The sequence below is a fragment of the Taudactylus pleione genome, unplaced genomic scaffold (assembly GCF_031769625.1).
Source record: "Taudactylus pleione unplaced genomic scaffold, aTauple2 ptg000216l, whole genome shotgun sequence".
NCBI lineage: Eukaryota > Metazoa > Chordata > Amphibia > Anura > Myobatrachidae > Taudactylus > Taudactylus pleione.
Window position 1 is genome coordinate 5,440,482 of NW_028284618.1, and position 27,681 is coordinate 5,468,162.

The window sequence follows — 27,681 nt, forward strand, 5'->3', positions numbered from 1 at the left end:
AGGGCCCAAGGACAATTCCATCTTGCACCTCTTTTTTTTCTTTGCATTATGTACAGTTTGGGGCCTAGTTTTTCAAACTGCCATCCTGTCTGCCACTGCAGTATCACGCCTAGATGGGTCACGTGTTTGTGCCGCCCACTCGTGTCGCTTAGCATAGTCATCCAGCTACCTCGGTGCAACCTTTTGGACATAAAAACACTATTGTGAGGTGTGAGGTGTTCAGAATAGACTGGAAATGAGTAGAAATTAAGGTTATTGAGGTTAATAATAGCATAGGAGCAGAAAAACCTACAAATTCTGTGATTTTAGCTGTTTTTATGCTTTTTTTCAAAAAAATACAGATCCAAAACACAAAACCCAGAACCCAAAACACGGAAGGGTGGTTTTGGCAAAACCAATCCAGATCCAAAACACGAAGAAAGATCCAGATCCAGAACCAAAACACAAAACACGAAAAGTGGCCGGTGCACACCCCTAATTTGTATTATATGTTAGACCAGATTTGTTTGTAATTTATGTTAAACAATTACACTAACTATTGATAGGCCATTAACTACGCAAGCTAAAGTCCTGGCAACAACTAAGTACCTGTAAGCATACCTTGGTTTATGGGAAAGGCGGGTGTTATAGGTGAGGAATATGTTGCTGGCTATATGACTTAACACCAGGTTATTAGTGCGGTTTATAACGACAAGGAAAAAGTTCAGTACCAAGGAAGCATCCTCATAATTTACACAGATTATGATAAAGACCATTGAAGATCCCAGTCAGCATATTCAGGCCTCTTATGAGAACGTAAGTCACTCAGTCCATATAATGGACTGCCCTCCATATAGATAGAATAGGAATGAATGTACTTTTACTGGTAGCAGACCAAATGTTTTCACAGCATTTATCCTCAGTTTCCCACCGACTCAGTCAGTACACGTCTCTCAGGAAAAAAAGGTCTTAGAGCAGTCAAAGCCAATAAGTCTTTCTCTAGTTTAGTTGTGTATTTTCACTGCCATATTATACTTCAGCTTCCACTGTATTTATTTAACCTGTCACAGGATTTGGTGGTAGAGGAGTTCCCTGGACAGGTTCAGGGGTAGAGGGTGTCATGCCTTCAGCATAGGGTTTGTTCTGTTGCACTAATCCACATTAGCAGCCCCACCTAGTGTAAGCAGCTATTTTCCTTTTCACATGGTCCCAGACAGTCAGGGCCGGATTAAGGTCTGTGGGGGCCCCTGGGCAACACACTTGTTGGGGCCCCTATCAATAAAATTATAAAACTATACAAGTGATATACTGCTGATGTTTTAAAAAAATATAACGTACTGCGTGTGTGTGTATGTATGTATGTGTATATATATATATATATATATATATATATATATACAAAAATACACAGTAAACAGTATAATATATATATATATATATATATATATATATATATATATATACACACACACACACACTAATAGCAGGACCCAGCACTCTCTGTATCAAAATGAACAGCACAGCGATACTTTGCTATAAGTTTTATATATATATATTAGGGGTGAGCGGGTTCGGATTTCTGAAATCCGAACCCCCCCGAGCCCCCCCGATCCGAGTCCGATCCGAATCAGGCTCGACTTTTCCCGCCTGACTCGGATCTGAAATCGAGGCAAAACGTCATCATCCCGCCTTCCGAGTCTCGCGGGTTTTGGATCCTATATAAGTTACCCGCGTCGGCGCCATTTTCTCACTCGGCTGTGGACAGTGAAGAGGGAGGGTGGGAGTTAGGGCTGTGTAGTGTAGTGTAGTGTAGTGCTGCTGTTGTCCACTACTTCAAAGTCCATAGGGGCTGGCTGTGTTGTGCTGTGCTGCTGTTGTTAATAGGGGCTGTGTCCACTACTTCAAAGTCCATAGGGGCTGGCTGGACTGTGTTGTGCAGTCAGTTCTCCATAGGGGCTGTGTCCACTCCAAAGTCCTGTGCAGTGTCCCAGTCCTAAAGGAGTGCTGCAGTGTTGTCCAGGGGGTGCTCTGTCCATCAGGGGTGCTCCCCCCAAGTGCTAAAAAAATAATATATTTTCTGTGTTTGTGAATTGTGTGCGCAGTAGCCGCACGTGCATCAACAAAGTAGTGCCAAGCGTGCGCCTGTGTCATAAGTAAAGGGCCGGCTGGCTTGACCGTTAAAGGGTGCTGTAACCCCCGAAAGTACACTCCAGTCCAAACCAAAAAAAAATTATTTTCTGTGTTTGTGAATTGTGTGCGCGGTAGCCGCACGTGCATCAACAAAGTAGTGCCAAGCGTGCGCCTGTGTCATAAGTAAAGGGCCGGCTGGCTTGACCGTTAAGGGTGCTGTAACCCCCGAAAGTACACTCCAGTCCAAACCAAAAAAAAAATTATTTTCTGTGTTTGTGAATTGTGTGCGCAGTAGCCGCACGTGCATCAACAAAGTAGTGCCAAGCGTGCGCCTGTGTCATAAGTAAAGGGCCGGCTGGCTTGACCGTTAAGGGTGCTGTAACCCCCGAAAGTACACTCCAGTCCAAACCAAAAAAAAAATTATTTTCTGTGTTTGTGAATTGTGTGCGCAGTAGCCGCACGTGCATCAACAAAGTAGTGCCAAGCGTGCGCCTGTGTCATAAGTAAAGGGCCGGCTGGCTTGACCGTTAAGGGTGCTGTAACCCCCGAAAGTACACTCCAGTCCAAACAAAAAAAAAATTATTTTCTGTGTTTGTGAATTGTGTGCGCAGTAGCCGCACGTGCATCAACAAAGTAGTGCCAAGCGTGCGCCTGTGTCATAAGTAAAGGGCCGGCTGGCTTGACCGTTAAGGGTGCTGTAACCCCCGAAAGTACACTCCAGTCCAAACCAAAAAAAAATTATTTTCTGTGTTTGTGAATTGTGTGCGCAGTAGCCGCACGTGCATCAACAAAGTAGTGCCAAGCGTGCGCCTGTGTCATAAGTAAAGGGCCGGCTGGCTTGACCGTTAAGGGTGCTGTAACCCCCGAAAGTACACTCCAGTCCAAACCAAAAAAAAAATTATTTTCTGTGTTTGTGAATTGTGTGCGCAGTAGCCGCACGTGCATCAACAAAGTAGTGCCAAGCGTGTGCCTGTGTCATAAGTAAAGGGCCGGCTGGCTTGACCGTTAAGGGTGCTGTAACCCCCGAAAGTACACTCCAGTCCAAACCAAAAAAAAATTTATTTTCTGTGTTTGTGAATTGTGTGCGCAGTAGCCGCACATGCATCAACAAAGTAGTGCCAAGCGTGCGCCTGTGTCATAAGTAAAGGGCCGGCTGGCTTGACCGTTAAGGGTGCTGTAACCCCCGAAAGTACACTCCAGTCCAAACCAAAAAAAAAATTATTTTCTGTGTTTGTGAATTGTGTGCGCAGTAGTCGCACGTGCATCAACAAAGTAGTGCCAAGCGTGCACCTGTGTCGTAAGTAAAGGGCCGGCTGGCTTGACCGTTAAGGGTGCTGTAACCCCCGAAAGTACACTCCAGTCCAAACCAAAAAAAAAATTATTTTCTGTGTTTGTGAATTGTGTGCGCAGTAGCCGCACGTGCATCAACAAAGTAGTGCCAAGCGTGCGCCTGTGTCATAAGTAAAGGGCCGGCTGGCTTGACCGTTAAGGGTGCTGTAACCCCCGAAAGTACACTCCAGTCCAAGCCAAAAAAAAAATTATTTTCTGTGTTTGTGAATTGTGTGCACTGTGGCTGCACGTGCATCAACAAAGGAGCAGCGCCAAGCGTGCACCTGTGTCCCATAAGTAAAGAGCTGGCTGGCTCATTTCTTAAAGGGTGGTGTAACCCACAAAGTGCACTACTCTCCAGCAAAAATAAAATAATATTTTCTGTGTTTGTGTGCGCTTTAGCCGCACGTATATATATATCAATATAACATAAATGGAGGACCAAACTTTCTCCGATAAAAATAAAATAGGGAAAGATCAAGAACCACTTCCTCCTAGTGCTGTTGCTGCTGCTGGGAGTTGTTCATCATCCCAGAGAGGAAGTAGGAACATCACTACTTTTACTAAACAATTGACCCTCCAACAGTCCCTAGCGATGAGGATGAAGTACGACAGCAGTCATCCTGAAGCAAAACGTATAACTGAGGCCTTGACTGCTATGTTGGTGTTAGACGTGCGTCCGGTATCCGACATTAGTGCAGTGGGATTTAGACAATTGATGGAGGTAGTGTGTCCTCGGTTCCAAATCCCGTCTAGATTCCACCTGCATCCTCAAAGCAGCAGCGACAAGCGTGCGTCTGTCTGTTAAAGGGTGGTGACACCCTCAAAGTGTGCTACACAAACAATTAAAATATTGTTCTTTTTTTTTCTGTCTTTGTGAATTGTGTGGGCTGTAGCCGCACCTGCATCCTTAAAGCAGCAGCGACAAGCGTGCGTCTGTCTGTTAAAGGGTGGTGACACCCTCAAAGTGTGCTACACAAACAATTAAAATATTGTTCTTTTTTTTTTGGTCTTTGTGAAATGTGTGGGCTGTAGCCGCACCTGCATCCTTAAAGCAGCAGCGACAAGCCTGCGTCTGTCTGTTAAAGGGTGGTGTAACTCTCAAAGTGTTCCAAAAAATAAAAAACTATTTTTTTAATGTGTTTGTGACTTGTGTGCGATGTAGCCACACTTGCATCCTCAAAGCAGCAGCGACAAGCGTGCGTCTGTCTGTTAAAGGGTGGTGACACCCTCAAAGTGTTCTACACAAACAATTAAAATATTGTTCTTTTTTTTTTGGTCTTTGTGAAATGTGTGGGCTGTAGCCGCACCTGCATCCTTAAAGCAGCAGCGACAAGCATGCGTCTGTCTGTTAAAGGGTGGTGACACCCTTAAAGTGTTCTACACAAACAATTAAAATATTGTTCTTTTTTTTCGGTCTTTGTGAAATGTGTGGGCTGTAGCCGCACCTGCATCCTTAAAGCAGCAGCGACAAGCGTGCGTCTGTCTGTTAAAGGGTGGTGACACCCTCAAAGTGTTCTACACAAACAATTAAAATATTGTTCTTTTTTTTTCGGTCTTTGTGAAATGTGTGGGCTGTAGCCGCACCTGCATCCTTAAAGCAGCAGCGACAAGCGTGCGTCTGTCTGTTAAAGGGTGGTGACACCTCAAAGTGTTCTACACAAACAATTAAAATATTCTTCTTTTTTCTGTCTTTGTGAATTGTGTGGGCTGTAGCTGCACTTGCATCCTCAAAGCAGCAGCGACAAGCGTGCGTCTGTCTGTTAAAGGGTGGTGTAACCCTCAAAGTGTGCTCCACAAACAATAAAAATATTCTTTTTTTTTTCTGTCTTTGTGAATTGTGTGGGCTGTAGCCGCACTTGAATCCTCAAAGCAGCAGCGACAAGCGTGCGTCTGTCTGTTAAAGGATTACATCGGTGACAGCATCCAAGTAGGCATGTCAGACAGTCCGTACCTGTACTGGCAGGAAAAAGAAGCAATTTGGAGGTCCCTGTACAAACTGGCTCTATTTTACCTGAGTTGCCCCCCCTCCAGTGTGTACTCCGAAAGAGTGTTTAGTGCAGCCGGGAACCTTGTCAGCGAAAGGCGTAGGAGGTTGCTTCCACAAAATGTGCAGAAGATGATGTTCATAAAATGAATTATCAACTCTTCCAGGGAGACCAGCCTCCAGAACGTACAGAGGGACCTGTGGTTCCAGCAGGGACGAATTAATACTCTGTGAGGATGAGGATGTACACACTGAAGAGGGTGAGGAATCGGTGGATGAGGAGGATGAGGATGACATCTTGCCTCCGTAGAGCCAGTTTGTGCAGGGACAGATAAATTGCCAGCTTGTTTTGTGGGGGCCCAAACGAACCAATCATTTCAGCCACAGTTGTGTGGCAGACCCTGGCGCTGAAATGATTGGTTTGTTAAAGTGTGCATGTCCTGTTTATACAACATAAGGGTGGGTGGGAGGGCCCAAGGACAATTCCATCTTGCACCTCTTTTTTTTCTTTGCATTATGTACAGTTTGGGGCCTAGTTTTTCAATGCCATCCTGTCTGCCACTGCAGTTTCACGCCTAGATGGGTCACGTGTTTGTGCCGCCCACTTGTGTCGCTTAGCATAGTCATCCAGCTAACTCGGTGCAACCTTTTGGACATAAAAACACTATTGTGAGGTGTGAGGTATTCAGAATAGACTGGAAATGAGTGGAAATTAAGGTTATTGAGGTTAATAATAGCATAGGAGCAGAAAAACCTACAAATTCTGTGATTTTAGCTGTTTTTATGCTTTTTTTCAAAAAAATACAGATCCAAAACACAAAACCCAGAACCCAAAACACGCAAGGGTGGTTTTGGCAAAACCAATCCAGATCCAAAACACGAAGAAAGATCCAGATCCAAAACCAAAACACAAAACACGAAAAGTGGCCGGTGCACACCCCTAATATATATATATATATATATATATATATATATATATATATATGTGCTGCCTTCTTTTTTATATATATATATATATATATATATATATAATTTTTACCAAAAAGTTTTTAAACACCCAGAACATTATATTTAAAAGCAAATGTAATAAACTGCAATTTTAAGTGCAAATATATATATATATATATATATATACACAAATATATATACACACACACTTGCCTACATGCATATATATATATATATGTATATATATATATATATATATATATACACACACACACACACACAATTACCTTCATACACACACACATACACACACACACAATTTCCTATATATACAGACACAAACACACAATTACCTACATACATACACAATTACCTATATACACACACACACACACACACACACACACACACACACAATTACCTACATACATACACACACACACACACACAATTACCTATACACACACACTATTACCTTTATATACACACACACACACAATTACCTACATACATACATACACACACACACACAATTACCTACATACATACACACACAATTACCTTTATATACACACACAATTACTTACTTGCACACAGGCTCTCTCCTCTTCTGCTCCACGGCCAGGTGACAGGCAGAAGCAGAGTGTAACACGACAAACACGACACCTTGGAGTCTCCTCTGCCTCACGCTGTCACACACTGCAGGCTGCCTGGCTGCCGGGTTGCTGCTTGGGCTCTGGTCTGATCAGCCACAGTCTCCTAATCTCAGGAGACTGTGACTGTAATGAAGCTCCTCGGCGGCTGCTGAGAGAAAACAGCTGAGCTGCCGAAGAGTACTGCAGCGGAGACAGCAAAATGCTGTACTCCGGTTCTCAGTAGATGTAGTGGCCGGAGGCAGGGGACAGTGTGTGGGGGCCCCCTATGTGTGGGGGCCCCAGGACGACCGCCCCTGTCGCCCTGCCTATAATCCGGCCCTGCAGACAGTCATCATTATATATGCTCAACCTGGTACAGCATCCGATGTTTTACCACATCACTTGCCATTACTTATCATCACATCACTTGCCATTACTTATCATCACATCACTTGCCATTACTTATCATCACATAACTCATCACATTACTTATCATTTCTACGCAAGTTCCTCTATCGAATACTAAACTCAGTTCTTCAGATCACATCTGACTGGATTATTGGAAGATAGATTATTGGTTAATGCTGGCTGCTCCAAATTTGTCAGACACACGGGGCAGTACAGAGGTAAGTGACTACAGGAGCAGATCCCGATGTGATCACTGGGAATACTACAAACGTAGGAGGAGTAAAATCGTCAGCGTCCGGAAATGTAGCTTGGAATGGACTTGGCGGCAAGTGGTTCAAGCTGGACTCGCGTTGATGTATCAGCCAGACCTGGAGTGAATGACCCAGTAAAACTCGGCGTCGGTGTACCAGCCAAAGCCAGGAGCAGTAACCAAGCTGGACTGTGTCGACGTGTCGACGTGTCAGCCAGTACACCCGCGCACGCAGGGGGGGTTTCCGAGTCCCAGGAAACCCCCCCTGTTCGAACCGGCGAGCAGCGCTGCTTAAAACATTTATTTTATTTTTTTCAGGAAGACTGTGACACTGCCTGGGCTGGCTGTAGGGGGAGCTGCAGCGCGCAAGCCCCTCCCAGCCAGTTCGATTATTTGGAAACCCCCCTTTCAAAATCCTGCGTTTGCCACTGCAGTACTGAAAATAATGACCAAGTTGAACTCGGCGTTGGTGAACATCCCGGATGGGATGCCGGCATCGGAATTCCGGCTGCAGGGATCCCGAGCACCGGCATCCAATACCCTACCCTTCCAGCCCTAGTGGCCCGGAATATACGCCTATATGTAATAGTATAATAAAATATTCTATCAGCACAAGCTTTATGCATATCAGGTATAGACTGTTTAAGCATATTGAGTTGTCTTGCATTCTCTCAATTAACTATTTCTTGATTCTACATGACATATGAATCCCTCTCTGTGCTGCACCCGCAGGCCAATATAGACACTTTATGTATCTGTTTAGTTAAAGTTTATTGATTTTCACAGAATAAGGTACAATGAAAAAGAGATAACCATCTTAGGGCCTGATTCAGACCCGCTCGCGAGCGGCTGTCCGCTCGCAAGTGGGTCGATGTTATGGACTGAGCATGCGCACGATGGAGGGAGCTCCGTCGTGCGCATGCGCCAGACGCGACGAGCGAAGGAAAGTCCTTCGCTCGTTGTGTCCGATCAAAGGGGGCGTGCTGTCAATGTTGATTGACAGCACGCCCCCTTTGGTGGGCGTGCCGGGGGCGTGCCTCCCTGACGGGGGCGTTCCCACGGGAACGCCTCCCGTCAGAAGCCGGCCCACTGACATCACTAGTGATGTCAGTGGGAGTGATTTTGGCTCTGATAGAGCCAAAATCACTCCGGAGCTTGCGGTTGAAAACCTCAACCGCAGGCTCCGGCTCGCAAATTCGATGGTCGCGATGGTCTCGACCATCGCGACCATCACAATGCACGCTCGTATAGCCTGTGGGTGGTGACCCACAGCTATACGAGCGTCCAGGAGGACGCTCCATGAAAATGGAGCCCGGCCCTCATTCAGAGCGTGCGCTCTGCTCAGAGCGTACGGCTCTGAATGAGGGCCTTAATGTATAGCGGAACACAATAAAGGGTGATCATATATAGTAATCGACTGTAAGGCAAAAAGCAAGAGGATAGAGGGCCTGATTCAGAGCCGGACGCTATTTGCGCTCGCTCGTCAAGAAAATAGGGGTGGCTATTCAAATGAACCGTTCGCTGTTTGCGGTCTGTTCACGCCTCTAGGTCTGAACGAGCGTACAAAACTTGCGGTCATTTTTTGGGAAACTACGCCCCCTGGCCGCTCGCATCCTACGTCATGTCCGCTATTTATTAGATTAATCGAGTACATCGAACAGGGTATGAACTGCTCACTATTCTTGTGGTTGGTTTTTGCTACCACAATTTTGCGAGCAGTTCTGGCTATAAAATAACCCAGTGACGTGGTCAATGATGCTGCTGTATTAATTATGCACACCCATAAAACGCCCGTTTTGACCTTTAAGCACGCCTGCGTTCGGATCTCCACTCCCCATTTTCAAGCACCTTCCCCTGTTACCACCCACAAACGCCTCATTCTGTCACTCAAAGTAGCAGGCATTCACAATTTAGCAAACAAACGATTTTCGGCCGCACTGACTGGTTCGTGCATGCGTATTATGGTCCGTACGCATGCGCAGTTGGTCAAACATCGCTCGGAGCGAACGAGCAGCCACTTGCGTCCGGCTCTGAATCAGGCCCAGAGTCCTCTCCCCCAAAGTTTACAACAAAAAGATCAACATCACTCAATCTCTTACTAAAACATAGTAGTACTACACAAGTACAAAAAAGGAAAAATAAAAAACAAACTATTACACCTAATATATGTCAGATGACAAAAAGTGAAATCAAATAGGCGAAGAAAAAAAAAAAAGAGAGAACAGCATGGGGGCAACACAAGGGGGATGACAGAAGAGGTAAGTAGAGGGAGGGGATATTGGAGAGGAACAAATAATTAGCTTATCCTAAACCAGAACAAAGATACAGTATACACACCGCATAAGTGTAATAATATAGCAGGCATGATTAAAGGAATATAAAGAGATTGTGGGCCTGATTCAGACTTGGGAATAGAGTGAGGTCCCTCTCTCAACTGATCATCTTGGTGAAACCATGCTGCACTGCAGGTGGGGCAGATTTAAAATGTGCAGAGAGATTTAGATTTGGGAGGAGTGTTTCCAAACTGACATCTAAATTGTAGAGTAATAATAAAGCTGTGAAGTATTTGTGGGCTACATGCAAAATCAGCCAGTATTTACCCCACATGTAAAAAAAAATGTATGTATTACTATTTACACCCCTTGCATTGCAATATGGTTTGTTCAGATTCACAGTTGAGAGAGATATCTCACTCTATTCCCAAGTCTGAATCAGGCCCCATAATCTCAGTTACTTATGTAGAAGACAAAAGTCGTTTTAGGAGATACCGATCGGTATTTTTTAAAAATGTAACAATAAAGACAATTTAATGAGTCAGATTCAAAATCCGTCAGATATCAAAGCCTAACAATTCGGGAGATAGCGATTAGAGGAAAAACCCCATGTTCTTACTTTGACATCTGCCACTAAGTCTTCTTTACTAAAAAAGGGGCCGGGAAGTAAATCTCACGCTCATTACAGATTATTAGAAAGAGTCTCTGCTTGCTCAGTATCCACGCTGTGGCATTGGAAAAAGCCAGCAGGGAAATGTAATCCCTTAATGCACCCTAATTGCATGTACAGTGTCAACCTAATGCATAATAATATTACCTCCCTTTTTACTGTCTTGGAGTCTATTCATCCAGACCCTCAGTCATATTTCGCTTTCAGCAGTATGGGACCGTAGCTATTAAATCTGCCTAGCATTATATTAGATGTGCACAGCACTTTAAAATACAAGTAATTGCAATGTACTCTTTCTAGACATCTTAAGCAGGAATAAAAAATGAGAATATTGACTACTGCTGTGAGAGGCTTGACAATCATAAGTACATGGTGGTTCAACTGTGCCATTTATACGAAATAATATTATTATGAACACATAGTCATTTTCCACCCAGTTGTGGCCTATTTAGTTGTATAAAATAATTTACTCAACTCATACTGTGACTTTTATCACTAGAATTTATATAGCTTTCTTTCTTAATATATTTCCAAAAGCAACATATATGCATAGATACATTTATATTGAAGGGTCTCTCTCTCTCTCTCCCTCCCTCCCTCCCTCCCTCTGGGGCAGATGTACTAAGCTCTGGAAAGCGATAAATTGGAGAGTGATAAAGTACCAACCAATCCTAAAGGTGCATACACACATAACGATTTTTTGAACAATTTGTCGATAATGATGTCGTTATCATTAAATTGTTCAAAAAATTGTTTCGTTTCAGAGTTATAACGATGAACGATAATCACAAATGCGCACTCCCGTTTGTAGTTTGTAGTTATCATTCATCGTCCATTGCAGACTGTCCAACATGACGATTTTCATTAAGGGAAGGAACATTATTCGTTCATCGTTCAAAAAATCATTCATTACACTTCAAAAAATCGTTCACTTTTTCAAGGGAAAATCTGACAGAAAATCGTTGGTTACAAAATCGTTACGCGTGTATGCACCTTAACTGTAATTTTTCAAACACAGTCTGTAACATGACAGTTAGGAGCTGAGTGGCTGGTAGTTTATCACTCTCCAATTTATCACTTGCCAGAGCTTAGTACATGTCCCCCTCTCAGAGCCGTAGCTAGACTTGTTGGTGCCCTGTGCCAGAAAGAGCATTGGCGCCCCCCTTATTTTTCAAAGAGACATAATGCACCCAAAAAAGGGCCATGGCTTCATGGGGAAGGGCCAGGGAAGAGATGGGGGAGGCCAGGAGATGCTGGGGATGAAATAAGAAGAAGCTACAAGTGAGAATGATAATAAACAGAAATTTGACAGGCCCAAACAGTGCCCCCTGACCTGTGGTGCCCTGTACGATGGCACCGGCCGCACTACCCTAGCTATGGCCTTGCCCCCTCTTAATCCCATAGTTTATCTCTCCTCATATTTCCTTCTTTCCCCTCTCTATCTTGCTTCACTCCTATATCTCTACCTCGTCTCTCCTTGACTCTCCCCCAATCTCTTACTACCTCCTCTCTCTCTCTCTCACCAGGCCACCCAAGAGCCGTGGCGGGCCCGGGTAACAGGGGGCCTAACCATGAGAGGCGTGGCCACGCCCCCTTCCCGAAACACCCCCCCCCAAAAAAAAGATTTGCACCGCCACTAAGCATTGCTGCGCGCTGGGGAGGGGGGGCACTCTGAGCCCCCTCAGCCTGGCACAAAGCTGGGGGGGCACGATCAGTGTGATCGCTCCCCCGCACAGGCATAGGAGACTGCTGTGGCTACTGCTCAGCAGCCACGAGCAGTCTCCCACTGCAGCTCAACACACGCTGTGTGCTGGGCGGCTGTGAGGGAGGGGGGACGGCGCCGGACCCGGGCCCCCGCCAGGCCCCTCAGGAAGCCCGGGCCCAGGTAATCTGTACCCGCTCCCCTCCCTCTCGGCGCCCCTGTCTCTCACACATCTTTCGCATACGCATACATACAAAATGTAGTTTTGAGCCGGGTACACACTATACAATATATCACAGGTTCTCAAACTCGGTCCTCAGGACCCCAAACAGTACATATTTTCCAGGTCTCCTCACAGAATCACAGGTGAAATAATTAGCTCCACATGTGGATCTTTTAAAATGTGTCAGAGTAATGAGTACACCTGTGCTCCTGCTGGGTGACCTGCAAAACATGACCTGTGTGGGGTCATGAGGACCGAGTTTGAGAACCTCTGCAATATATCTTACGGTATATGGTATATGAAACACTATAACATGCAGTTGTACACCGGATAGTGTAGTGTCTACAGACGCGTGATACATATTGTTCCATCGCGTTGTGATGTCATACACATCGTATAGTGTGTACCCATCAGCTTACTAATTCTGGCATACATAGAAGCCTTTGCATGTTTCCAGGGCGACGCTGGACTGGTATACAGAAAATTCAGTAACCCGGATGGACTGGCCAGCTCAGAGTCCAGATCTTAACCCCAGTGAGAACCTCTGGAACGAATTGAAGTGACGGGTGCTTTCTGGGCTGACTTGACCTTCTTCAGTGTGACAGTTGGTCACTGTACTTAAGGCAGAATGGCAAAGCATATCACCTGCTGTTATCCAGGAACTTGTGGACAGTTTGCCAAGTAGGTCCACGTGGTGGACCTCCAAAGTACTGATGTCAATAACATCTCATTGTTCTGTTTGCTGTCAGTGTCCAATCACTTTTGTCTACATAATGTATTTCTCTTTTTCTGATCCTTGGTTGAATACTACAAATGTGCTTCTTGTCAAAGTTATGTGCATTTTCAGTTTCCCTATGCTTTGCTGAATTCACAGGTTTTATGCTTGCTAAGCAGAAATTACACTTAGACAATAGTTGCATTTGGATTCCGTTTTTGGATTTTTTCCACATCAATAAAATTCCCAAATTGTCCTGGCCAGACTTTATTGCTTTCTCAATAATTTAATTTTCTTAAGTTGGTTTTTAATAATTAGTTCCAAAATATGAAATGATCAGTAAGGGAATTAATGGATGGAGCTAGAATAACCTGGGCACCTTATAAGAAAAGATATAAATTAATTAGCTTTGTGGGAATCCAATGCATCTTCATACTGCACAAAATGAACTAAACTGGACAGTCTCATACCTCATAAATGACATTTTTCAGGTGAGTTTATCAAAGGAGAAACAGATAAGCAGGAAAGAATGGGTGGGTCTTCAACAACCTGTAGCCAATCAGAGTATGAGAATACTAACAGCAGAATGGCGTATTTTAGTGGACCAAGTGCATGTGCAAAAAATTTGAGATCAGTACCTTTGCCACAGGTGTCATACTGGGAGGGAGGTCATGAGTGGCTAGGCCATAATGTTAGGCTGGGTACACATTAGGCGATATGTAGCACCCCGCTAACAGATAAAACCTAGGCCCTGATTCAGGGAACGCCTGTGTTTGTGCAACCATCCCCCCTACCCGCCTACAAAATGGGGCAAGCTGTCACTCAACGTCAACAGCCGCCCTTTCTTGTAGCGAGCCCCGTAGCGACTTAAGTTCAGTCGCTCAGTGGGGCTCATGCATGCGCACGCAGGACGCGGCGCATGCGCAGTGGCCAAACATCGAGCCGCTTGCGAGCGCTGTGCGCTTGCGAGTGGCTCTGAATCAGGCCCCTAGTGTGGTGCAATGGTGTTCTGTCTTATCAGGGCTAAACAGATGTCTTGGTCCTGTTAGATGTATCGGAGAGGTAGGCAGGGCCGGTTCTCCCATTACGCATGGTACGCAGCTGCGTAAGGCGCCACATAGTGAAGGGTGCCTCAGCTGCGTACCATTCGGGCCGCGGTGCAGACTGTGTCTCTGTGACACAGCTGCACCGCGTGTGTAGCGCTGACCGGACGGAGTTCGGTCAGCGCTACACAGCACAAACACACAGCCGCCGGCGCCGGCAGCTGTGTGTTTGCTTTTGCAGTTGATGAGAATCTGACAGTGTCAGGGCTCAGCCGGGGATCGGCGCCCGCTTACCGCACCACCGGCTTCCCCTCTCATCCTGGGTGGTCGGTCGGCCTGCGTGACGGCGGGGGAGAAGCTGAGTATTCTCCCCGCATGCTGTCGCTACCTGGAGGGCTGGTGTCCGGCATCGCAAATCCGGACATGGGCGCTGCCATGACAGTCGGCCCATGTGACTGGACCCTTCTCCCTGATAGGCCCGTTTCCAGCTGATGCTGTGCACCTGTCTAAGGGTTCCCCTGGGTATAAAACTGTTCCACAGGTTATGGGAAATTGCCTGAACAACGGTTGTCTCCTAGCGTGCTTTAGAGAGTTCCCGGTCCAGGTTCCTATTCACCCGTACAGCAGCAGTGTCACCACCTTTACCTGTGTGCCTATACATCTCTGGTGAATACCCGTGCAGCAGTGTTACCACCTTTACCTGTGTGCCTATACATCTCTGGTGAATACCCGTGCAGCAGTGTTACCACCTTTACCTGTGTGCCTTTACGTCTTTGGTGAATACCCGTGCAGCAGTGTACCCACCTTTACCTGTGTGCCTATACGTCTCTGGTGAATACCCGTGCAGCAGCGTTACCATCCCCACCTGTGTGCCTTACGTCTCCAGTGAACATCCGTGCTACAACGTGCACCACCTCTACCCATGTGCCTTCTATCTCTGGTGACATCTCAAGTAACCGTGAGTTGCTTCCCACTTGAAATCCTGATTGACATTTGATCCTCGTGTCAAGGTGTTTTCTATACAGTGTTTTAAGGGACTGTTTGGTGCCTAAGCAGGCATATCCTCGCTGGGCCACGGGTGTAGTGTCTCTATCCCTGCAGGGCTTGGGTACCTGGTCAAAGGACCGCGACCTGCTCACGGGGTGCAGCTAAGCCCATATCCCAATTGGGGGGGTCACTGGCGAATACCATCCTGTGGGTTAGACTCCGCACCTTTGCCCAGGTCTCGCCAACACTCAAGACCTGTGGATGAGGAGAACGTACATCCAGGCCCCTCGTCTCCGCTTCTTTCCCCAACTTAGGCCCACCACGTCCTCTTCTCCAGTCTCAGACGTGACAGACAGACTCTCATCGGCTGCTGCTCCCACTGCCGGAGCCGGACATCTTCCGGCTCCCGCAGTGGGTAATGGGAGTGACGCGTCACTCCCATGATGCTTCACTCCCATAATGCAAAGCGGCGGACGGAGGAACTGATCTCGGTGGCGGGACCAGGAGTGGGTTGTCAGTTAAGTGTTATTTTTTAATTTTTTTATTATGTCTCTACTGCGGGGGGGCGGATTACTACTGGGGGCACTACAAGGGGGGGGACTACTGGGAGCACTACAGGGGGGGAATACTACAGGGGGCACTACAAGGGGGGGAAATACTACTGGGGGCACTACAATGGGGGAATACTACTGGGGGCACTACAAGGGGGGGAATACTACTGGGGGCACTACAAGGGGGGTGCTACTGGGGGCACTACAAGGGGGGGACTACTGGGGGCACTACAGGGGGGGAATACTACTGGGGGCACTACAAGGGGAGGGGCTACTGGGAGCACTACAGGCGGGGACTACGGGGAGCACTACAGGGGGGGACTACTGGGAGCACTACAGGGGGGACTACTGGGAGCACTACAGGGGGGAATACTACTAGGGGCACTACAAGGGGGGGAAATACTACTGGGGGCACTACAAGGGAGGGGAAATACTACTGGGGGCACTACAAGGGGGGGGGAATACTACTGGGGGCACTACAAGGGGGGAAATACTACTGGGGGCACTACAAGGGGGGGAAATACTACTGGGACCACTACAAGGGGGGGAGATACTACTGGGGGCACTACAAGGGGGGGAATACTACTGGGGGCATTACAAGGGGGGGAATACTACTGGGGCACTGCATGGGGGGAGTACTACTGGGGCACTATATAAGGGGCTTACTACTGGGGGCACAAGGGGCACTGCACTGGGGGGACCACTACCGGGGGCACTGTAAAAGCGGCACTGCATAGGGGGGGGCGCCAAAAAAATACTCGCTTACCAAAAAATTTGGGCTAGGGCCGGCCCTGGAGGTAGGGAGGTAGTTGCAGGAATTGATCGTCACCAGTTTAGTTTCAAATAAGGGTTTGAATTTATTAAAAGTTACCTTCACATAATAAATATGTTTTGCAAATGGCATGCATCAACAGGTCAAAATACAATATATCTTCACTCTTTAGCTAGTAATACAAACTTTAACAAAAGGAATGTTTTATTACTCTGGATCGCTGGAACGGCTGTATATCCTTTGCTACAGCAATAACAGTAGCTTCAGGATTCTGCGGATTAATAGGTTAGTACATTAAACACAAACAGTTGAGCATTATCATAAAACAGTTCACAATAAAACTGGTTTCGTCTGACCAGGCTTTAAAGTCAGCAAAATAAATATTACGACAATATATTACAAACCTACGAAATAACTCGCCACACTAGGTATTGCGTCAACTATATTTAGTTTCCTTCACTTCCTCAAAATACTCGCTGCAAGCATGCAAGTTATTGTCTATAAACCATCCGATGCTCTCTGTAAAGGTGGTGCACTTGCTGATATAGTATTAATGAGCAGAGGGCCTGATTCAGAGCCGGACACTCTGACCAGAGCGATGGCTTTGCGATTGCATTCATTAGCATATTTTCACAGCATACCTGTGTGCGTAATCGCAGCTGCGTAATCGCAATAGCGATCCGTAGTGAACCAGGCCCTTGGGCCAGATGCTCATCTATTTGTCCTGGAGAGGGTAGTCTATGAAGGAGTTTCTTCTCCCCGCCTATCTCACTCAAAGAAGCTGCACCTTGCTTCACTACCTGCCCATCAGAATAAGGGAGCCGCCTCCTTCTCTGCCTTTGTGAGGGAGATGATCCGCCTCCATTCGCCACTGATGGAGATCTGTTCGTGCTCAGCTGCCTGTTCCGCCTCCCTGCCAGCCTCCAGATGGATCAGTTACGTCCCTCACTGCCTTTGCCTGTGTCCAGAGGCTGCCGCTCTGCCGTCTCCTTCACCGACAGGCAGAGGGACACGCCCTTGGGCGACCTACTAGCAGCGCAGGCCCGCTCGCCCACCGTTACCTCACCAGATTCCTTGTCCCTGCTTTAACCGTCCACCTCAGCCACCTGCTGCTGATTCCAGCCGGCTCTATGTCATGTGACCTACTGCTGGTCACCGCTGCATGAATCACTCCTCCTCTCTTCTCCTGTTGGCTGTGGGTTACCCTTGTGGGGTCCAGTGCCCCAACATAGTAAATAAACAACAACAACATGAATATTGACACTATATTATGTATACATAAATCTATATATATATATCTCACATAGGACCTAGCATCGGTAGACACACCTAGGGTGCAGGGTACTAAAGATATATTGGACAATATGTAGTTTAGAGCCAAATTGGAGTGTCATATCTTTCACATTGCATAATGTGTACGCTCAATAGTGCTCTCCCGTGCGTCGTTCATAGCATCTTCACATTTGATGTGCTGCACAATAGATGTCATGAACGATGTGGTGCAATTTGTACGCTCTGAACTTGAGTTCTATAGTATTCTATTTTTATATAGGAGTCATAGATTATACCAATACTTTTCCCCAGTCTAGTTGGCCACACTCCCTCCAGTGACTGGCCACACCACTATTTGGGCTTCAATTATTGCATTCCCCTGTGGGCCCTTCAGGGTCCAGTTCGCCACTGCCTCCACCAAAACTATAATTGTCATTTCTCTACCCTATGTTGATAAGGGAGTGCACTCCTGCGCAGACTCCATTGTGTTCCTCTATGGAGCCTTCATTCCCTGTTCCAAGATGGTCACCAAGGTTACTACTGAGCATTTGTTGAGCTATCTTGCTTTTACAGTGAGATAGTGACACAGATATCTCCCACATAGCTCTGTTGAGACCTGGCGTGTTACCCGCATTTACTGCTGTTCCAGCATTTTGCACCACTACCCGCAAGTTATATACAGTCACTGGCTAGTGAGCTGTATCACATCCCACTCCGCTCCATTACAACCAGTGCATCGCAATAAGTACGTCTGTATCACATATCTTCCAATAAACCATCCTACTAAGCAACTGAGCTGTATGTAGTGATAAGGAATTCCGCTGGTGTGTACATAACTCTGCCTTACCACCGCACCTGTACACATGCATTTCCAACACCCTACGTATATTATATTGTAAGCTTTTTTAGATCGGGCAGCCTTATCTTTTATGTCACTGTAAGGGAGATGTATCAAGCCTTGGAGAGAAATAAAGTGGCATCGTTAATCAGAGCAACCAATCAGCTTGTAACTGTCATTTCAGAGAGTGCTTCAGGCAACTTCTCCACTTCATCCCTCTCCAAGACTTGGGGGGAGATTTATCAAATCTTAAGGCCCCCACAAACGGATCGATATAGTGGCTGATCTGACGGATTGGAACGATATTGCAGCTATAGCGTTCCGTGTGGTGTGGCATGATATCATCCACTGCACGCACCCCTGGGGTCATCTGTCGCTCCTCCAAGATCTTTCTGCATGCACAAGAGATCTGGAGGATCGACAAACAATCCCATGCTGGTCTACGCGGGGGGAGGGGGGCCGGCATATTGGGCTGTCGAGCACCGGATCGCTCCATGTGTGGGGACTGCCCGATATGTCAGCTGTCGGATCCTTGATCACATCACTGGGAACACATCGCACTGTGTGTACCCAGCTTTAGAAAAAGATAAGTTGAGAGATAAAATATCAACCAGTCAGCTTCTTTATCTCCATCCAATGCTTAGTTAATAGACCCCTTTATCTCTCTTCAAGATTTGATAAATCTCCCCATGATGCATTTCCCCCTCTATGTCATTGTATAATTTCCCCTCAATATACAGCAATGAATAAAATGTTGGCTCTTTATAAATAATAATAATAATAATAATAGTAATAATAATAATAATAATAATAATAATAATAATAATATTATAATCATTTGGATACATTTTCCTTTGGCTCTTAAAAGTACATTTGTATAAGCTTTTGTTTTTTTTTTAGATTATTTCTTATGTAATGGCTGAAATACTACTGTATATCTGCTTACAACTGCAAAAAAACAACACCTTATAATAAATATAAATTAATTAAGAGAGTCATTTTATTACATATTTGTTTTCGTTTGTCTTTATTCAGCTTTGTGCTTTCATTAACTTTACATTTTGCTAAAACCATTAAATGTAAAGTGTACCATAACGCGTTAATGAAATAATATCTTTAATATCTCGGCACTCTCAGTTCACTGTAAATAATTTCTGTTCCCATACGACACATGGCAGGTAATGCAATCTTCCCCTTGTTTGTTCTGCAGACTTTAGCAAGTGCATGTGGGATTTTCAGAAGCTGGCGCTTTCTCACACATTTTATAACACCCATATGTTATTCCAAACTATTTTGTACATTTATAACTTTGAGCGAAGTCTACGAAGTAAGACATAAGTTTAAAGCACATAAAAAATATGATTAATCCACTTTACTTGCACACATTCGTTAATACGTGAATGTATTCCGGGTCGTTGTACCAACCTTGATGACACAATGGCAAAGGAAGTTATCTTCTGTCCATGTAATTTCTGCTCTCACCAATCACTTATACATTTAGCCCATATTATGCCTACAGTGTGAGAGGTCTTCCCCCGTTTAGTTCTGCAAATTAATTCATCACTTTGGCCCTAAAGTTCTATCTATGTCTGATCAACTGAGAAAACTTTTTTTCGGCTCCAAATCATTGTGCCAACCAAGGTTTTATCTCAGAAATTTTTGTCCTTACCTCATTATCTGGAAGCATAACGCTGCAATATAGTCACCATCTGAAGGGAGCATGCGATGGTGGCAATAATCACAATCCCAGTATCAAATGGAAAAGCATTTCCATCTGATGAGCATACTGCTAGTTGCCAACTATATGGTTTCCAATAGCCATCCCTATTCAAGTGGGTTACTGAAGGTAGAGGGAAAGAATGACTGGGCAGCCACATCTTTACAAAATGCAGTCTGTATAAATGCAGCCTATGTAAATGGATGCATGCTACAGACAGCGAGCAGCCATTTGGACTGCCTGTACACAGCCTGTATTTCAGTGGTGAAGCTAGCCTTCCTGTCACCTGGGGCAAAGTTTCATCATGGCCACCACCACCCCATACCCTAACGTAGTGGTTGGATATCTCTTCTGCTGAATCTATTCCTCTCCTATTGCAGCCACATAGCAGTGGCCAGAAAGCAACTGCCTGTCAGACAGGTACTGTTGAAGAGCAGCGCCCTTTCTCCAGCAGTACCTGCCTGACAGTGCCCTGTGCTGTCTCTCTGTTGTACCACCTGACACTAGGACCCGAAGCGGCATGAAGAGGCCTGACCTCCAACCTGCACTACTGCACATGCAGCTCCCTGCCTCATCTTCCTCCTACCTCCGTCCATTGTGACGGATGTGCCCCTGAGTACTCCAGTTAACTTTGAATGACCCCACACTAAACTGTGCCACCACTGCTCAATATATTAACTATCTTGCTGCCAACACTGCAGTGGGTTCCAGTCAATAGATCTACATTAAAAATCCAACACAGTTCGAGTTAACTTAATAACACAAACATCGGGCGCTCTCTTACAGTTTTTTCTACAGACACACGGAACTGCGATGGGCACCAGGTTCACCCCAAGCTTTGCCAAATTGTATATGGGCCTCTTTGAGGATTGTAATGAATATTTAAATAACTCAAGCTGTCATTATGGTAAGTGGAAAGAAAATATACCTAAGGGTTAGTATCTGTAACTTAAACAGAACTGCTCTGATATAACTACTTTCAGAGAACAAGCGGGAGATCTGACCTTAGCATTTTTAGAACAAGGCTACCCAATATCATTGTTAACTGAAACATTAAAGGAAGTAGAGAGATATGATAAGAGTAGTCTCTTATCAACTAAGAAAATTAGGAAGAAAGCAGATAAATGTCAGCCTTATGTTATGTTTTTTATTTCTAAGTTTAATGGTTGCTCGGATCAGATAAAAATAATTATTCATAAGAATTTCCCTCTTTTAAAGCTGGATAGAGTTTTGGCCCCATATGTGGGGGACCAACCTGTGGTTACTTTCCGTAAGGCTAAGAACCTGAAGAACTTCCTCTCACCAAGTTTATTTGTTAATGGAATGTCTGATCAAGAAACCAGAACTAAGATGGGGTTTTTGATAAAACCTAAAGGAAGTTTTAAATGTGGTAGACGGTTCTGCATTACATGTCAATTTATTATGCATAGAAGAACATACTAGTTTTCAATCCACTTCTCTGGGAAACAAGTATAGTATAGAAAAATTTATTAACTGACAGTCCCCTTATATTATATACTTGATAACCTGTAAATGTGGAAAACAGTACGTGGGATGTACCACTAGAAGCCTTAATATCAGATTTTTAGAGCACAGGAGAAATGTAATTAAAAGCAATTGTCTGCATAGTGTTTCTAGACATGTAGAGGCCGACTAGTTGGGCCAAGTGGTTCTTATCTGCCATCAAATTCTAAGTTTCTATGTTTTTATGTAGCTCAAGGGGGCGACAGGTTCAATCTTCTTTGCCAGAGAGAGGGATATTGGATATTCGCACTGGGGACGTTAATAATACCCGGTGGATTAAATGAAAATATTGAGCTTAATAATATTCATTGATCCCCTTTCTTTGTCCCCATTCTCTTGTCTTTCTTTATTCTCTAGTTCCTTTTTTATGGGTGACTCTAAGAATCAAAATTGAGTATAGATGGATATCACTAATATGTATGGTTGAGATCTTATATAAGGATCACAACTAATATTCTGTGTGTTTAAATCAACACCATAGAGCTATGTGATCTATGGGTATTGATTTGCATACATTGATAAAGTTGCATTAATGGGTGTTTATTGCCTTCTCATTATACAGAAACAGTTACAAATATAGATATGCACACTTATATTTATAAGATGTCATTTTTTCATTTTCTATCTATAGATAACTAATAGTAACTATGTGTTTCTGTTCATTTGTGAATGCTGTTTGGGAAACATGACTAATAGATGGGGGTTTATTGTGATATATTCAATGATAAGATCCTAAAAATAGATTTTCAGATCAGTATACACACCATTGCTATCTGATAATGATATTGTGATACAAATAGGGATGTGTTAAGTCATCTTTAAAAGGTGACTACTTGGGAGAAATATATTTACATATACCCGATTAACGGAATCAAATTAGGAATCCAAAAGTTAAACATTAAAATCTAGAAAATAATAAAAAAAAAATTTTGGATGGAATTTGATCCTATGACCATGTGCTTAAAGAGTGATGTACTTAACGCATTGAGCCACCACTAGACTCATAGGAGTGATGTGTTTTCTTTATCCCTTTATAGTTTCTATAAGTATAGATTGGATTGTTAACACTCTTGAATGACGCTTCATAGAAATAAAAAAAAATATATCTCTTGTTTATATCTAAAGGGGCACATACACTAGTAGATAGTGGAACGACAGTAAGATTACAACATTGTAATCGTACAGTCGTTCCGATATGTCATTCAGTGCAGGCACCTTCCCTCATCCCCGAACATGCACAATCTGTCGTTATCGGCAGATTGACCATCATGTTCAGGCGATGATTGATGTTGGAAACAACCAGTGGCTGTGTGCATCGCTGGTCGTTTTCTACATTTTCATGCCCGATTTGTGAATGATTAATGAGCGACTGAAAGGTAACAATGCCATGATCGTTCAATCGCTCATTAATATCGCCTAGTGGATGTGCGCCTTAAGTGCAATTGTCTGTGTTTATTTTTATAATGGAATGCTTTTTATAATGGAATGGCTTTTTATCTAAAGAGTAAAACATTGTTTTTTGCAAATAATTATATGGTGATCTAAGATACAGGTGTTTTATAATCTTGTATTAAACTGATTAGTTAATTGCCAATAGTTGCTTATTGGCTAATGGAGGTATATAATGCAGAAATGGAGTCCCCTACTTTACGTACCTTCTGATGAAACCGTTACCATACCTAAACTGAGAAATGCGTCAAGGACAAGATTACTGGGACTTTATGGATTAAACCTAACCAGTGGCGTAAGATGCCCAGAGTGCCCCCCCCCGTTACTGCCGCTGGCACTGTATAGTATTTCACATGCAGATACACCTGCAGTCGCACACAGAGTATAGGCATGCCGCATCTCATTTTAATCAGCAGAAGTGGCTTGTGCATCCTATTTCACAAAAATAAGAAGAGAAAGGTAAGTAGTTTCGAGGGTGCACTAGCGACCACAAAAATATAATTTCAAAGTTGTAAACTTTATTGGTATGTATCAAATATATCAATCTTATAAGTTAAAATGGGTGGAATATAAAATGAAAGAACATGAAAAAAAGAATGAAAAATAGTAAAGTGTATTAAAATTAGGGGTGAGCGGGTTCGGATTTCTGAAATCCGAACCCCCCCGAGCCCCCCCGATCCGAGTCCGATCCGAGTCAGGCTCGACTTTTCCCGCCTGACTCGGATCTGACATCGAGGCAAAACGTCATCATCCCGCCTTCCGAGTCTCGCGGGTTTTGGATCCTATATAAGGTACCCGCGTCGGCGCCATTTTCTCACTCGGCTGTGGACAGTGAAGAGGGAGGGTGGGAGTTAGTGCTGTGTAGTGTAGTGTAGTGTAGTGCTGCTGTTGTCCACTACTTCAAAGTCCATAGGGGCTGGCTGTGTTGTGCTGTGCTGCTGTTGTTAATAGGGGCTGTGTCCACTACTTCAAAGTCCATAGGGGCTGGCTGGACTGTGTTGTGCAGTCAGTTCTCCATAGGGGCTGTGTCCACTCCAAAGTCCTGTGCAGTGTCCCAGTCCTAAAGGGGTGCTGTAGTGTTGTCCAGGGGGTGCTCTGTCCATCAGGGGTGCTCCCCCCAAGTGCTAAAAAAATAATATATTTTCTGTGTTTGTGAATTGTGTGCGCAGTAGCCGCACGTGCATCAACAAAGTAGTGCCAAGCGTGCGCCTGTGTCATAAGTAAAGGGCCGGCTGGCTTGACCGTTAAAGGGTGCTGTAACCCCCGAAAGTACACTCCAGTCCAAACCAAAAAAAAATTATTTTCTGTGTTTGTGAATTGTGTGCGCAGTAGCCGCACGTGCATCAACAAAGTAGTGCCAAGCGTGCGCCTGTGTCATAAGTAAAGGGCCGGCTGGCTTGATCGTTAAGGGTGCTGTAACCCCCGAAAGTACACTCCAGTCCAAACCAAAAAAAAAATTATTTTCTGTGTTTGTGAATTGTGTGCGCAGTAGCCGCACGTGCATCAACAAAGTAGTGCCAAACGTGCGCCTGTGTCATAAGTAAAGGGCCGGCTGGCTTGACCGTTAAGGGTGCTGTAACCCCCGAAAGTACACTCCAGTCCAAACCAAAAAAAAAATTATTTTCTGTGTTTGTGAATTGTGTGCGCAGTAGCCGCACGTGCATCAACAAAGTAGTGCCAAACGTGCGCCTGTGTCATAAGTAAAGGGCCGGCTGGCTTGACCGTTAAGGGTGCTGTAACCCCCGAAAGTACACTCCAGTCCAAACCCCCAAAAAAATTATTTTCTGTGTTTGTGAATTGTGTGCGCAGTAGCCGCACGTGCATCAACAAAGTAGTGCCAAGCGTGCGCCTGTGTCATAAGTAAAGGGCCGGCTGGCTTGACCGTTAAGGGTGCTGTAACCCCCGAAAGTACACTCCAGTCCAAACCAAAAAAAAAATTATTTTCTGTGTTTGTGAATTGTGTGCGCAGTAGCCGCACGTGCATCAACAAAGTAGTGCCAAGCGTGCGCCTGTGTCATAAGTAAAGGGCCGGCTGGCTTGACCGTTAAGGGTGCTGTAACCCCCGAAAGTACACTCCAGTCCAAACCTAAAAAAAAATTATTTTCTGTGTTTGTGAATTGTGTGCGCAGTAGCCGCATGTGCATCAACAAAGTAGTGCCAAGCGTGCGCCTGTGTCATAAGTAAAGGGCCAGCTGGCTTGACCGTTAAAGGGTGCTGTAACCCCCGAAAGTACACTCCAGTCCAAACCAAAAAAAAATTATTTTCTGTGTTTGTGAATTGTGTGCGCAGTAGCCGCACGTGCATCAACAAAGTAGTGCCAAGCGTGCGCCTGTGTCATAAGTAAAGGGCCGGCTGGCTTGACCGTTAAGGGTGCTGTAACCCCTGAAAGTACACTCCAGTCCAAACCTAAAAAAAAATTATTTTCTGTGTTTGTGAATTGTGTGCGCAGTAGCCGCACGTGCATCAACAAAGTAGTGCCAAGCGTGCGCCTGTGTCATAAGTAAAGGGCCGGCTGGCTTGACCGTTAAGGGTGCTGTAACCCCCGAAAGTACACTCCAGTCCAAACCAAAAAAAAAATTATTTTCTGTGTTTGTGAATTGTGTGCGCAGTAGCCGCACGTGCATCAACAAAGTAGTGCCAAGCGTGCGCCTGTGTCATAAGTAAAGGGCCGGCTGGCTTGACCGTTAAGGGTGCTGTAACCCCCGAAAGTACACTCCAGTCCAAACCTAAAAAAAAATTATTTTCTGTGTTTGTGAATTGTGTGCGCAGTAGCCGCACGTGCATCAACAAAGTAGTGCCAAGCGTGCGCCTGTGTCATAAGTAAAGGGCCGGCTGGCTTGACCGTTAAAGGGTGCTGTAACCTCCGAAAGTGCACTCCAGTCCAAACCAAAAAAAAATTATTTTCTGTGTTTGTGAATTGTGTGCGCAGTAGCCGCACGTGCATCAACAAAGTAGTGCCAAGCGTGCGCCTGTGTCATAAGTAAAGGGCCGGCTGGCTTGACCGTTAAGGGTGCTGTAACCCCCGAAAGTACACTCCAGTCCAAACCTAAAAAAAAATTATTTTCTGTGTTTGTGAATTGTGTGCGCAGTAGCCGCACGTGCATCAACAAAGTAGTGCCAAGAGTGCGCCTGTGTCATAAGTAAAGGGCCGGCTGGCTTGACCGTTAAAGGGTGCTGTAACCCCCGAAAGTACACTCCAGTCCAAACCAAAAAAAAATTATTTTCTGTGTTTGTGAATTGTGTGCGCAGTAGCCGCACGTGCATCAACAAAGTAGTGCCAAGCGTGCGCCTGTGTCATAAGTAAAGGGCCGGCTGGCTTGACCGTTAAAGGGTGCTGTAACCCCCGAAAGTACACTCCAGTCCAAACCAAAAAAAAATTATTTTCTGTGTTTGTGAATTGTGTGCGCAGTAGCCGCACGTGCATCAACAAAGTAGTGCCAAGCGTGCGCCTGTGTCATAAGTAAAGGGCCGGCTGGCTTGACCGTTAAAGGGTGCTGTAACCCCCGAAAGTACACTCCAGTCCAAACCAAAAAAAAATTATTTTCTGTGTTTGTGAATTGTGTGCGCAGTAGCCGCACGTGCATCAACAAAGTAGTGCCAAGCGTGCGCCTGTGTCATAAGTAAAGGGCCGGCTGGCTTGATCGTTAAGGGTGCTGTAACCCCCGAAAGTACACTCCAGTCCAAACCAAAAAAAAAATTATTTTCTGTGTTTGTGAATTGTGTGCGCAGTAGCCGCACGTGCATCAACAAAGTAGTGCCAAACGTGCGCCTGTGTCATAAGTAAAGGGCCGGCTGGCTTGACCGTTAAGGGTGCTGTAACCCCCGAAAGTACACTCCAGTCCAAACCAAAAAAAAAATTATTTTCTGTGTTTGTGAATTGTGTGCGCAGTAGCCGCACGTGCATCAACAAAGTAGTGCCAAACGTGCGCCTGTGTCATAAGTAAAGGGCCGGCTGGCTTGACCGTTAAGGGTGCTGTAACCCCCGAAAGTACACTCCAGTCCAAACCCAAAAAAAAATTATTTTCTGTGTTTGTGAATTGTGTGCGCAGTAGCCGCACGTGCATCAACAAAGTAGTGCCAAGCGTGCGCCTGTGTCATAAGTAAAGGGCCGGCTGGCTTGACCGTTAAGGGTGCTGTAACCCCCGAAAGTACACTCCAGTCCAAACCAAAAAAAAAATTATTTTCTGTGTTTGTGAATTGTGTGCGCAGTAGCCGCACGTGCATCAACAAAGTAGTGCCAAGCGTGCGCCTGTGTCATAAGTAAAGGGCCGGCTGGCTT